Consider the following 12968-nt stretch of genomic DNA (forward strand, 5'->3'; position numbering starts at 1 on the left):
TGGTTTTGTTTCACTTTTCTGTTTTATGAAGACATGGTTTTCTTCAAGACCAAGTGCCCTTTAGGTCTTTTAGCTGATGCAGAAATGGGTGGAACAGCCAATTTTGGATGTGGTGTTTATTTCCTCTAATGTGAGCTGTAATTGGAGTGATTGAGGTTGATAGATTAGTTTTTGGCCAAATAAGTACATTTTTCCTTTAAAATGTAGGGAGCAAGAATAGCCCTTTATCCTTCTGAGACATTAAAAGCTTTCTTAATGGCACTGCAGGTTTTCTTTATTTATTTATTTTAAATGTAGCTTTTCTCACTTTACTGGGGAGAAAAAAACCCCAGAATTGAAGACACAATCAATTCAAAAAACATTGCTTTTTACCCTCCTGTATTAAATTATTTCAGATTAGTTGGTGGTTTACATTTTGAAACATGTTAATTTCAATGATGTGGAAATGACATTTGCAATTTAGCTGCTTGTTGATTGAGTGTTTCTGGAACAAGCTTTCCTTTTCTTGTCAGAAGAGGGTCTAGTAAAAAGGTAAAAAAAATGAATTATGAAGAAGGTGATTTTCAAACATTATTGAATGGAGGTAAAATTCTGCATTCAGGAGGCGAGGAAACCAAAAGTGAAAGAAAACCTCTTTCCTTGTGCCATGAATCATGACAGAAAACGCCACTGCAAATGATCAAGGTTTATATGTTGTGATACTCTGGCAAAACCAAACTCAGGTAGGCCTCTGGAAAACTAGCTTGAGCTATTTACTAAATATCACACTTTAAAATATTATTCTATGCCTGCTTTCCCTATTCCTCAGGCATACAGATAATCTGGCATTCTAGAAACTCTCTCAGTTGGGTGGCATACCTGAACACCCAGGACATCAGCTTTCAAATAAGGAGAGAGTTCTGGCTATTGTGTCATTCTGGGGTTTCAGACAGTAATCTGATGGCCTGACTCGATGGTTTTGGGTGGCATGTTCAGAGTGACTTTGTTCTGACTGGGTTTGCAGTAAATGACTCAATTAATTGACTGGTTTCATAAAGCTTTGTCTGTTTGTGAGATGGCTGTGGAAATCCCTCCGTAGCAAGCACAGAGAGGTTGGTTGCTCTGTGTTTTCTTTAGCATACCAAGGATCTGTCATTGTTCACACAAATCATATGGAGAAATAAGCAGAAAATGAATGGGCTCTTGTAACCATACCTGCATCTCCTCTACAGATATATTGTCCCAGAAATGGAGTTCAGGTCTTGATTCAGCAGGAGTTTAATTTTTTACAAGTGCTCAAAGTCGGAACCCTGTGACATCCAAACCAGCTCTTATGACTGTGATGCTTGTGTGACTGGGTTTTACTAAAGGTCTTTATTTCTAATTTCTTTGGATAGGAATCTTTGCAGAGACATCAGTGGGAGCGCCCTGCTCTGTGATACCACATCAGGAGTAAAGTCACAGGTCCTCCACGGGGTCAGAGTCAGAGCAGAGATTTCTTTGGCCAATGCCTCTGAGTTGGTGATAGCCAGGGATTGTTACAGTGTTGAAGAGAAAAGGGCAACTCAAGTGCAAATTTCCTCCTGCAGATAATCCGTGTTAGAGGGAGCCTTAATCAAAGCCTCATTACTGTAATGAAATTCTCATATAAAATGCAGGACACTTGATATCATTTATCTAAATTAATTATTCTCTACTGCTAAAAGCAAGTTGTATAAAAAATTATTTGTTCTGCCTATTCATCCCTTTTTTATCAGACCTTTTCCTACTCTGATGCAACATAAGGAGCAGAAGCAGCCTTTTTCATGGTGCTGAGTGGATTAACTTGCCTTGATCCCAGGCTAATAGATGAGTTATTTCACCCAAGACAGCTCTCAATAGTTTTAATAATATAATGTTTTCTGTGCCTAAATTGACAATCATTTTACAAGTAAGCAAAATAAAAAAAATAATTATTTTTAAATTATTATTTTCAGTTGGGGTTTTTTTGAAGTTGTAAAATAAATTAAAAAAAACCACAAACCAACCAATTTCATGCATGCATGCATGCATGCTAACACAAATCTCAGGTAGATTTTGTGCTTGTGATACAAATAATAAAGCTCCTAACATCTTTCAGATTATAAATTGTGTTTACACTTCAAATTATTTATTTGTAAAATAAAATGCATCAGATGAGGAGATTCTCCATCCTGTTAGAGTAAATGAAGACAAATGCCTCAGAAGCAAGGTGAATCAGCTTTAAAAACACTGAAGTATCATCCTGTGAGACACAAAGTGTGAATTCTGAGTAGAAGTTATGTCTTAAACTTTATTGCCCATAAACCTGTTGTTTTAAAAAGTTAGGGATGATCAGCAAGAATAAGCAAAAGCTGAATAGCTTGTTTCTGATCTGGCTGAAATGTTGAGCTTTCATCATGGCAGCAGTAGGAGACTGCAGCCTGGTGTCTTTATGGATTGGGGTAGAACAATGTCCAAGTTACTTGATGTGGATTACGGTTTGGTGTCCAGTTAATAAAGATAAATGAGTGAGAAAGCAAAACAAATGTGTCTTTAGTACTGGATTTGCAGTCCTACTCCAGAGCCAGGGTAACAGAGGCAACACTTGGAATCTGAGACTGAATCCTCCGGTTGTTGGGAGGAGGCTGCTGGGCTGGGCAGAGCAGTGGCTTTTACCTTGGCTCAGCACTGAGCTTTCTCTGCCCCCTGAGTGCCTGGGTGGGTGCTGTGGCACTGCAGGGCTGTGCATCCCGTGTGTGCAGAGCTGGGATCAGCTCTCTCCATGCTCCCCTCGTGGCTCTCCCATGAAGATGCAGACAATGACATGTGGTTGCTGAGCTGTAATGGTGTGGGATATTAAAATCAGGTTGTCCTTACAGAAACAGACGTGTGGGTTGTCAGAGCTGTTGCATGTTGAAAGCTTGCTCACAAACTGGAGCTGGCAGACTGGATTGTGTGAATGCTCTTCGTCTTGTCTGAGCACACAAGCCTTCGTTTTCTTAGTGGGAGGTTCCTGAAGAGTTTTTTAAAAGGATGACTCACTTTGATATGCACTAGGAGCAGCTGTTGTGCTGGTTCTTAGCTCTCAGCTGGTACCCAAAGCTGGCACGGTGTCTGCAGCACAAGGCTGATCACAAACCTGTGTTCAGGGCTCTGTCACACAGAGCAGGGCTGCACAGAGGGAAAGCAGCTTCTCAGCTCATCTCATCTGAGGGGGGCTGTCATGGCAGAACTGGTGTAGCATGCACAGAATCATTTACTGCTACTGGGTAAGCACCTCGAGCTGTGTCCTGTTGTACATACAGCTGTGTCCTGATGTACATACAGCTCCACAGGGCAGGAAATGGGCAAGGTTCATCATGGCTTTTAAATAGCTGAGGTTTAGCCATTGAAACAATCTTCTATTCCACAGTAATGTGGGATGTTAAAAGCAACTAATAGAAGTATTTCTAATATTACTTTCTGAGCCATTCTAATACTCCTTTGTAGTTATAAACTTAATTGTCATCCTGGATATTTTTTCCAGCATTTTCACTTTATCTGGGAAACTTTAAGCCAACTTATTTGTTCTTCTAACTTTTGAGCTTTGAATATTGGAGCTCTTCTTATCAGAATATTCTGTTGTAACTCAGACCATGTGAACCTGCCAAACTTTGCTTTGCTCGGGGTTCATGAACTCTTGATTCAGAAAAGAAAAAATTACTGTTTCTCTGTATGTGCCCAGAATGCACAAAGGCATTTTCCCAGGAACAGGTCATGTCTGCTCAGAAGGTTTTGTGGAACGTGTCCATTCAGCCTGGTGGCTAGTGTATTGAGTTGTCAGTGGGCAAAGAAGTGGAAACAAAATAGTCTTTGGAGGTCTTTTGAATGAATGCACAAATGCTGTGAAGGAAACTTGTGTTTCTTGTGCATTCTGGATAGTCCATAGCTAAATCCAATGGAGTTTCTCTCACTGAAGCAGAGGATGGTGAGTTTGAGTAGATTACCTTCAGGAAAAGTCAGCCTAATTAATGTTCTGTGTTTAAATTTGAGGGATATCTGGAAGTCTGGATAAGCACCTGAACTTTGTGGTACTCAGTTAAACTGTTTGAAGGTAGCTTGCTGGTACCTGGAAGTCCCTAACTTATTTTTTCCTTTATCTGTGAGACTTAGATTTTCCCCACACAATTGGCTTTGCTTGTCATTGACTCTTGGCAGTAGCAGCTTGCTCCCTGGCTAGCCCGAATGTGCTCAAATTCAGGTGGGAAAGGCCATTTTAGGCAAACATGAAAACAAAGGTCAAACTGACATCATTGCATATTCTGGAAGAATATGACAAGCACAAATTATACCAGCTTGGTCTAATTAAAGCCTCTAGGCAGACATGGTTAGCAGCTTCCAACCTTCCCAGTTTATACTGGTCATATTTTCACTTTTTATTTTTTTTTCAAACAAATTAAAATGGACACTGCAGCATCCTGAAATCACCCTTTGGCTTACTTCTGAGACTTGACTGAAGCCAAAGTTATGCAGGTGGTTCTGACAGCTGCACTCAGCAATAGATTCTAGTCTTGTGCCCACAGAAAGTAGGTTAATCTGCTGCTTCTGGCATTGTGGGTTAGAAGAAACTCTTTGAAAATACAATTGTGCACTGAAATGCTCTGTTTCCCTTCCCACTGTTAAAATACATTTAGTGAGATTTTCTTCTCCTTTGTTAGCAGTTATTAATGCTAATACTTTTAATTTTGCAATGCACTGTATTTCAGAACTGAGTTTGCTGAAATAAACAATTGAGTGATGTTTATTTTTTTGGCAGGTAGAATCAAAGTGCACTTGCAAATATTTGTAATTGTTACATCTGTGTGGGAATTTTTGTAATTTACTTCTATTAAGAAAAATACAATCACTTCAGTAAAATCAGTCTTTTGGGCAAGTTAGGTTTTTACTTTGAGCTCTGATGAGCTGGGTAAGTTTGTTTCCACTCAATGTAAATGTGGTTTCAGATTAGAACGCATGAATAACAAAAAGGCAAAATAACAGGCACGTTAATGGGCACTGATTAAACTCAGTGAGAGACACATGCATTATTCCTACATTATTAACTTTCTGACACAGTTTAAATTGCCATAAATTAAATTTGCATGAATGGTTTAGACCCCCTGTAGAATAAAATGCTTGGCTGTGATAATAGAGTAGAAGGAAATTTAAGTCAAAGGTGAAATCTTAACTGATTGAGAGCTGATGAAATTTCTTATCTGTGTTGACAGTGCAAATTCCTTGTGTACTCTGGGTCACCCTAATGGGACCAAGCATCTTCACAGTAATTAAATCACTCTCCAACACCTCTCTTTCTGAAATTGAGGCTCTAGGCTGTTTGTGATATACTTTTCTTGCTGTGTGTACGGGCCCTAGGGAGGTGGGAGAACCCAAGCACTGAAAGGAGAACAAGGGGAATGGAGACAGAATTTTACATAGATTTTTTTTCTTTCTTTCTTTAGTACATACATGCATGTATTTCTGGTTTCTATGAGCTAGACTTTATCTGAAAATCAGATCTGAGTATTAGAGTGAAGTTTTAGCTAATAAAATGCGCAAGTCCTTTTTGGAAGTGGAGGAAAAGTTTAGTATCTGTGTACAGTCTTAGGAGATGGAGGACTTGGGCAACTGTTATTTAATGCAAAACAATGCTGAAGATGTGTTTGTTAGGAGTTCTTTTGGGATGGATTAGCTCAATGAAGAGTTCATAGTGGGTTTATTGGAATTTGTTAACTCTTGTATAGTATAGGCATAGATATTAAATAGTTACCACACATATATTCTTGAATAATGAGGGGCTGGGGCAGCTCCATTCTTTTTGTATGTTTCTTTTTTTTTTTACCACCAATTGGGATCTCCAAGAACTGGAAGTGAAGGAATGTAGCTGAGATCATGCTGGTTTTGTAGCTTTAGTCTGTAGACATGTGAAGTATCAGACTGAGATGCAGGAGGTGTGGGAGGAACAGAAACTCTTCAGGCTTTTCCATGGCAGAAGCAGATGGGTGGATGAGGTAATTTACCTATCTGGACTCAGTCACAGCCACCTCCCTGGTCTGGGCAAAATCCACTTGCTGCTATGACAACAGGATACTGATTTGGCCATTTTAAGGAAAGGATGTGTATGGAGTATTTATAGAATCTCTAAAGTAGCTAGAAATACTTAGAATATACATTGTCACATAAATTATAAGAATGGTGATGTAGACATTTGTAATCAATATAAACTGTTATTACATAACCAGTTCTGCTTTCTAATACATGGAGAGAGTATTCTAAATAATGCAAGGAATTAACAATTCATGAAAAACAGCCACTGTGAGCTTCAGTCATTAAACACAACCTTTCAGATTTTTAGCATTAAGTTTCAGTTCCCAAATCAAATAGCTTCAGATGTATGTACACATGAGTCATGCAGTTCTGCTTTTTGCAACTCAATCAACAAATGAAACATAAGTGAAACAGTTTATTTTTGCTATTTAAAAGCCTCACATTTTATTCAGATCAGTCTTTTCAACATTTGACATGGTGACAAGAGCTTGTTATATATTAACTATTTGAAGAATATATCTAATGAGATTAATTAATTTTTGTCTTGACATCTGTCTCAAGCTTTTTTTTTTTTAATTTGGACTACAATATGGCTTTTTTTTGTAAGAGGTGTATCCAGGGTCTATGTCCTACTAGCTGAATTTTGGAATAATGAAAAATGGCTCCATGTATGTGGCATAAATTACTATGTTCCTGTCAGGTCAGACACACTTAATCTCCATGTCTGGTCTTGGGGGGAAAGTTCTCATGTTCTTTTTTCCATGTGAGGTTTCTTGTGTACCCAACCCCAGCTCTTATGTGGTGATGAGAGATCCCAATCTTAGGAAGGGGAGCTCTTCACTGTAAAATGCAATGTTATATGTGCCAGAGTTTTTGTGATCCAAGTGTACTTTAGCATTTAGTTTATGGCAGGTGTTAAAGACTTGTATGAAGTGACTTACTGCTATGGAGCCATTTGAGTAGATACTTGAAAAGAAAAATGCTTGTGGGGGTTTTTGTTTGTTTTAAAACTGATTCTGCCATGTGTTTGCTTGCCAAGTGAAATACTCTGTGACAGGGATGGAAGAGAAGAGATGTAAGCTGGTATGGCTGAGCAACAGCTCTGCTGACACTCCTGTTCTGAGAGGAAATTGTACCTTCTTCTAGTTTGTCATTCCACATTCCTTAAATCTGTCTTTGCCATAAAAGACTGTTGAAGGACAATACAGAAAATTCAGAAGCTTCTGCTTCCTTAACAGTTTTAATGTAAATTTAAAAAGTAATTTAATACATCAGTCGGATGCTTTTCATTTGATTGCTTTCACTTTCAGTAATATCCTGCAGAAAATACTGATTTAGAGGAAAGGAATACCTGTGTAAGAACAGCTCTTCTTTGCTGATCCAGATTCTGTTGTGTTGCCTTACAAGAGCAGGAGAGCAATGATGGGTGCTTTTACAGGCCATTCTACATTTGTATCTTCTTGGGGTGTATCTTTCTTTTCCTCCTTGCTGTCCCTCAGACAAGTCTTTGGTGTGCATTGCATCTACCTGAGGCACAATGTGTTCTTTCTCAAAGACCAGAAGATGTTTCAAGAAGAAGGAAGAAGCTGCCCATGTTCCAAGAAGAAGGAAGAAGCTGCCCTGGCTGCCTTCTCAGTCAGGCTGGGTTCACAGCACTGATGGGCTTTGCAGTTAGGAGTAAGATTTTCAAGCAGAACTAGAAAAATACCTTTGATAAACTTTGATAAAGACTCTTGTGGTCTAATCAGATAGGTGGATGTTTGCTTTTTACTTTCTATAATCCTCTGTTGTTCTAGACTATTTGCTTGAGATAGGTGTGACTTTTTAGATGAAAATCCCTTCCTTGCTGGTGTTGCTGAAGGATCAATAATTTGCAATATAGGATTGGGATTGGTTTGTCTCACTGACAGAGGCAGGTCTCTGCAATGGTTCAGAATTTCCAGCCTGACTCCATGGGTTATAACTAATGGCACACCAGCTATATTTCTGCTGCAGAAAATGTGCAATAATTATATTGAAATGCTTCTATTTTTAGAATGTGTTAGGGTCCCTTAGGGCCTCGTGTTTAGACCAGCTGTTGTATTTTTTTTTGTGAGTTATTTGGTTTTTTCCCCTGGAATTCTAGCAATTTGCCAAATGAAGGAAAGCATTTGAGTAAGGGCAATATATCTTACAAGGCAATATATCTTAAATGAGAAATCTGCTTCAGTAGCAGAGTGCTTGAAAGGGATAAATGTGAGGGATTAATCTGAGAGGAAAAAGTCACAAGAGTATGCTGTGGTTTATCTTAAAAAACCTACTTGGTATAAGAAGGTTTGACAAAATGGTGTGTGTTTACCCACTATTTAGAGTTGAAAAGTTGTTTGTTTGCTTCCATCTAGAATGTGTTAGACTGTGAATTTTGAGGAAGAGAGAATCCTCTTCAGTTTGGAGAGAAAAAACAGCTTTTTAAAGGAAGACCCGAATCTGAATGTCTCTAGGACATTCAGGTTTTGGTAGCGTGCATATCGTACAGGGTTCTTCCCGTATGAAGCCATTGCAGAATGAGAGTATTTTTGTTTTAATTCTTCTTTCATTCTTGCAGGTGTTGGCAGTGACAGATGCACTAAAGTGCTACATGCACTTTAGCCAGGAGAAATGACACAGCAGAAGTTGGATGTTAGAGGTAAGATTTAAGTGAAGTATAAGTGGCTTTTATGCCTCTGAGTGGAGAATGTACTTTGTAACTGCTTAAAGGGATTTTCTCTTTTGATCATTTCAGCAAAGATGTACAGTCTGTGTAAAGCCACTAATCAGAGTTAACTTGAGGCAATCTAGGGTGAACCTGCTTGGTTTTAATTAGAATTATTTAATAAGCAATTACCACTGCTGTCTGCTTGCAGAACCAAAAGGGGGAGTGGTGTTTCAGAGTTTCTCCTAAGGAACTAGTTCACATCATGGTAGTGTGACTCAGCTTCCTGCTACATTGCCATGAGAAGGAGAAAGAAAATTTTGCTGTATTTGTTGAGAGACAGTGAAAATGTAACAAATGTTAACAGTAAGAAGGTGTTACCTTCTAAATAGGTGTTATAAGCTCAGAATTAATTTTTTTTGTAGGTTTTGAAAGGTTTTGATAAAAACACCATTTACAAGATTGAGAAAAAGAACTAAAGGCTTCATGTGTAAAAACTTTATGTTTCTTATATTAGGAAAGCCATGTTGATGGCAAAATGCAGAGTTAAAATATGGAAGTGTCCTGTCAGCTTCATCACCTTTTAAGTCATCCCTGCTACATTTTCCCAAAGGCTGGCAGCACAGCTTTGAGAGCTCTTCATTTTGTCTGGATGACTGCTTAAGTGATTTTGGAACCAAATTCTCTGGTCTCTGTGTCTAGGGCTGGCTATCTGCTCTCTTGGACTCCAAAGAATAAAGCTGGGCTTGTGTGCATCAGGTTTATAATCAGACTTGTCCTTAAGTAAAAAAAAAAAAAAAAAAAAAAAAAAAAAAAAAAAAATCCACAACCTTCCTTTGTTCATACCTGTGAAACTGCTAAAGCTGTGCAAGAGCTGTCTGAGTGCTTGGACAGAAAAATCAGACAGATGGTTTCTGTTACCAAATTATTCACCTTTGTGGAAACTGAGTACTTTGTTTAGGAATGCAAGTGGTTGTCACTTGGCAGATGAAGAAAAGCATTTTTGCTCTGGACTGGTTTGATGTAAATTGCACAAGAATGATCTGCCATATTTCACAAAAGATGGAGCAGAGGGTGCTGTGCTGGCTCTGCAGGGGCAGCTGGGCTTGCTCCATGCACTGCACTCTCCAGAGGGGCTTTGGGTACCAGGCATGGCTGTCTTTGGGAATCAGTGTGCTCTGGTCAGGTCTGCACAGAGAGTCTGTTGTGGAAGCACAGCCCTTTTGGAGCCTTGCATAAGTGGCTCAGATCAGTAATTCACCTTGGCTTTGCAATGTGAACATATCACAGTAAAAAATCATATTTCAGATCAGTAGCTCACCTTGAATTTGCAATATGAACCTGTTTCAGTGTCAATTGTCTTCTCACATGCTGAAGTCTCTGGGAATTTCACTGTGGTTTCAGCTGTTTTATGTTGATTGTTCTAGACTTCAAAGCAAATAACTTGTAGAAAAGCTGAAACACTAGACAGTATTGCCTACATTGAAGAAAAGATTAAATTCAGCCTTGATATTGGAGTGCAACTTGAAATTGAATTTACTTTATGTAGGGGAAGAATTCTCTTTTGGTCTCTCAGATGGCTCAGTGAGGAAAAGACAAGACTAAATACTAAGTAAAAAAAAAAAAGATGTGGAGAAAGAGGATTATATCACCTCATCTTCTCAGGCTAGAACTTGCAATGAGGTGGAAAAGGCAGTCTTGTCTTTTATGGGCTTTTGTAGAAATACACAGAAATGCAGTTAGTGCCATTAATATGCAGAGTACTGAAGTTATGTTGGGTGCAAGAATGTGCCTGCAGGCCTGCATTAAGGGTTTAGGAGGCTTTATTGTTTGACACAAAATTGTGATGCTGAAGTTTCAGAAAAGTGGAAAAAATGTCAGGAAATAAAAAATGTTTTTCCCCTGCTGGGATATTTAAGATTAATTATTAAATGACTCTGTAAAAATTTCACACTTGCTTCAAGGTACTTTAATTGGATTTGCTTCAATGTACTGTCCTATCTTACTAGAAGAAATAGTGAAGATTTTTTGACAGTTTGAGTTTAACTAAAATAAAAACAATAATAGAATGCTCTCAGTGGTTTACAGTTTTATAGCATACACATAACCAAAATGAACAACCAACTAATTTCAAGTTGTGAGAAATATAGCTGCAAAAGGGTATTTTACTATTTACTTTTGTACTCCAGGTTACTTTGGCCACTGTTGTTTATGGGAAATATTTCTATAACCTCATTTTGTTTGTAGCTTGGACTTAGTTTAACTTCCAGACTGAATTTGCTTAGAGCCAGTTCTTCTGGTAACCTTGCCATATTTTGTGTGCTACCATGGTCTTAAACAGTTTTTATTACTGGGTTTGTTTGTTTGTTTGGGGTTTTTTGGGGGGTTTTTTTTGTTCACCACTTTGAAGAATTGTGTTTCCATCACTTCATAGAGTTTCAGAGACTGCAATAAAAAATGAGCAGTAATATTTTAGACTTTAGTTGGTACCTAGAAGACAGGTCTTTGTGTTATTTTAGACCCCTAGAAGGGTCTTTGTGTTATTTTAGTACCTTCTAAGGATGAGCCATCTGGTAAATAGCAGCTAACAGCTTCATTGGGACAGGGGATGCTTTTTAAAGATGCTTCATTGACACTAATGATATTTTTTATTCATTGCTTTACAGAAAGGTGAGTAAATAATTTCTGTTTTATTAACATGGAGAGAACTGGTGAGTGTTAAGTACAGGCTATTATTTCTTTGTTGAGAAAAGCCTCAGTTACAACTTGGAAAGGTTCTTGGTTTTCTCTCTCTTGTCTCATGTTTATGAAGAACATTTGAGAAAGGAACTGCAAAATTCCAGTGCACTGAAAGTTTCTAAGAGCTGGGATCTTATTCAACACACACTTTTTACTGACTTGAAAGTACTATAAAATAATGATAGGCTATTCTGTGCCATTATTTGTGTTGCCATCAGCTGTATTTCTTGAGGATTCAGTGAAAAGGCATTTAAAACCTTGTAGTGCTGTTGTACATGTCCTATATAAAGTGCAAAGTGATGGAGATAATTCTTAAAACTTTGTACTTTAATGCTGATCACAGAAGAGAAAGCTGGCTTTTGTCATGTTTTTCTTCAGGTTACTGATTTTCAGTAAGAGCCTTACCTTAAAGGATTTTCACCTTTAAAGCTCAACATGTTAGTCTTCATGCTCCTCTTATTGGCCATAATTAATTTTTAGACTAAAATCAAACCTTTTTTTCATATTGCAAGTCAGCCCTTTTATTAATGCTTAGGCTGAGTCTCTGTTGCACAAGTAAAGTTATCTAACCTCGGGCAATCCCTGCTGTGCAGTCTGCAAGAAAACATTGTTGCTTTGAAGTCCTGAAAACTGTATATCCAGCTTTTTTTGTCCTTATCCCTCTTTTCAAGTATTTTGCATAGTTCTTTCTCCTAGTTGAAGCTAATTAATTATGCAAGTTAAACACTACAAAGTGAGAAGGAGAGCATGCTTGAAATGAGGAAGGGCTGAAGTTTGTATTCTGCAAATGGAATAAAAATTAATCAGCATAATGGATTGTTAATATTTTCAGTTTTGTGTCCATCCATGTGGCCTCCCCCTGCCCCTGATGGGTCAAACTCGAGGTGCTTTCACTGATAATGGGCTGATGGAGACCTTGGCCATGTTCTCTGGAGAGATGTCATTTGTAGCAAGGACTTGGTGAAATAACCTGCTCTTGGCAGTCGTTTCAGACAGTAATCAGTGATGAACATCTTCAGGCAGAGAACTTGTGTTTTCAGAAGAGGCTGATAATGAATAGGAACTTTAGGGCATTCATGGCATGGAGGGAAAACATGCTCAGTTCAGGGGGTTCTTTGTATCAGTGAAATTATTATTCCAAACACTCTTCTCTTATTCTGTTAGCTCTCCCAATAGTTAAATAGGTTAAGAATGTGAAGTAGGACTTGGCACATGGAGTCTGAAAAGATAAAAGGGAAGGAGAAATACAGTATTTGATTTTCTCAGAAGTAAGGGACTTCACTTCTGGCTTTCCCTTTTCTAGGACACTCTCACTCAATAGCTGCTTGGGCTCTTATCTGCTCCAATGCATTTTCTTTTTATTCATTGCCCAGCTGAATTGAGGCATAAGCACAGAAGCTGATCTCTGAAAGGCTGCAAGTTCAAAGGCTTGTAATGCCAGGGTGGGAGGTTGTAACTTTTCTGCCTTTGTAGACACCTGGCATAAGCTTTGAATTCTATTTTTATTGAACTTCCT

At 38.3% G+C, this 12968-nt stretch overlaps 1 long non-coding RNA gene across 1 annotated transcript in view; it reads left to right on the forward strand.

Annotated features, from left to right (window-relative positions):
- Positions 1-8621: 8621 nt before the first annotated feature.
- Positions 8622-12968, forward strand: part of LOC119706315 — a 209587-nt gene continuing 205240 nt past the window's right edge. The window contains exon 1 of the long non-coding RNA XR_005258504.1: positions 8622-8707. This is a non-coding gene — a long non-coding RNA (uncharacterized LOC119706315). The remainder of the gene's footprint in view (positions 8708-12968) is intronic.

This window comes from Motacilla alba, chromosome 13 (assembly GCF_015832195.1).
Source record: "Motacilla alba alba isolate MOTALB_02 chromosome 13, Motacilla_alba_V1.0_pri, whole genome shotgun sequence".
In the NCBI taxonomy this organism is placed as follows: domain Eukaryota; kingdom Metazoa; phylum Chordata; class Aves; order Passeriformes; family Motacillidae; genus Motacilla; species Motacilla alba.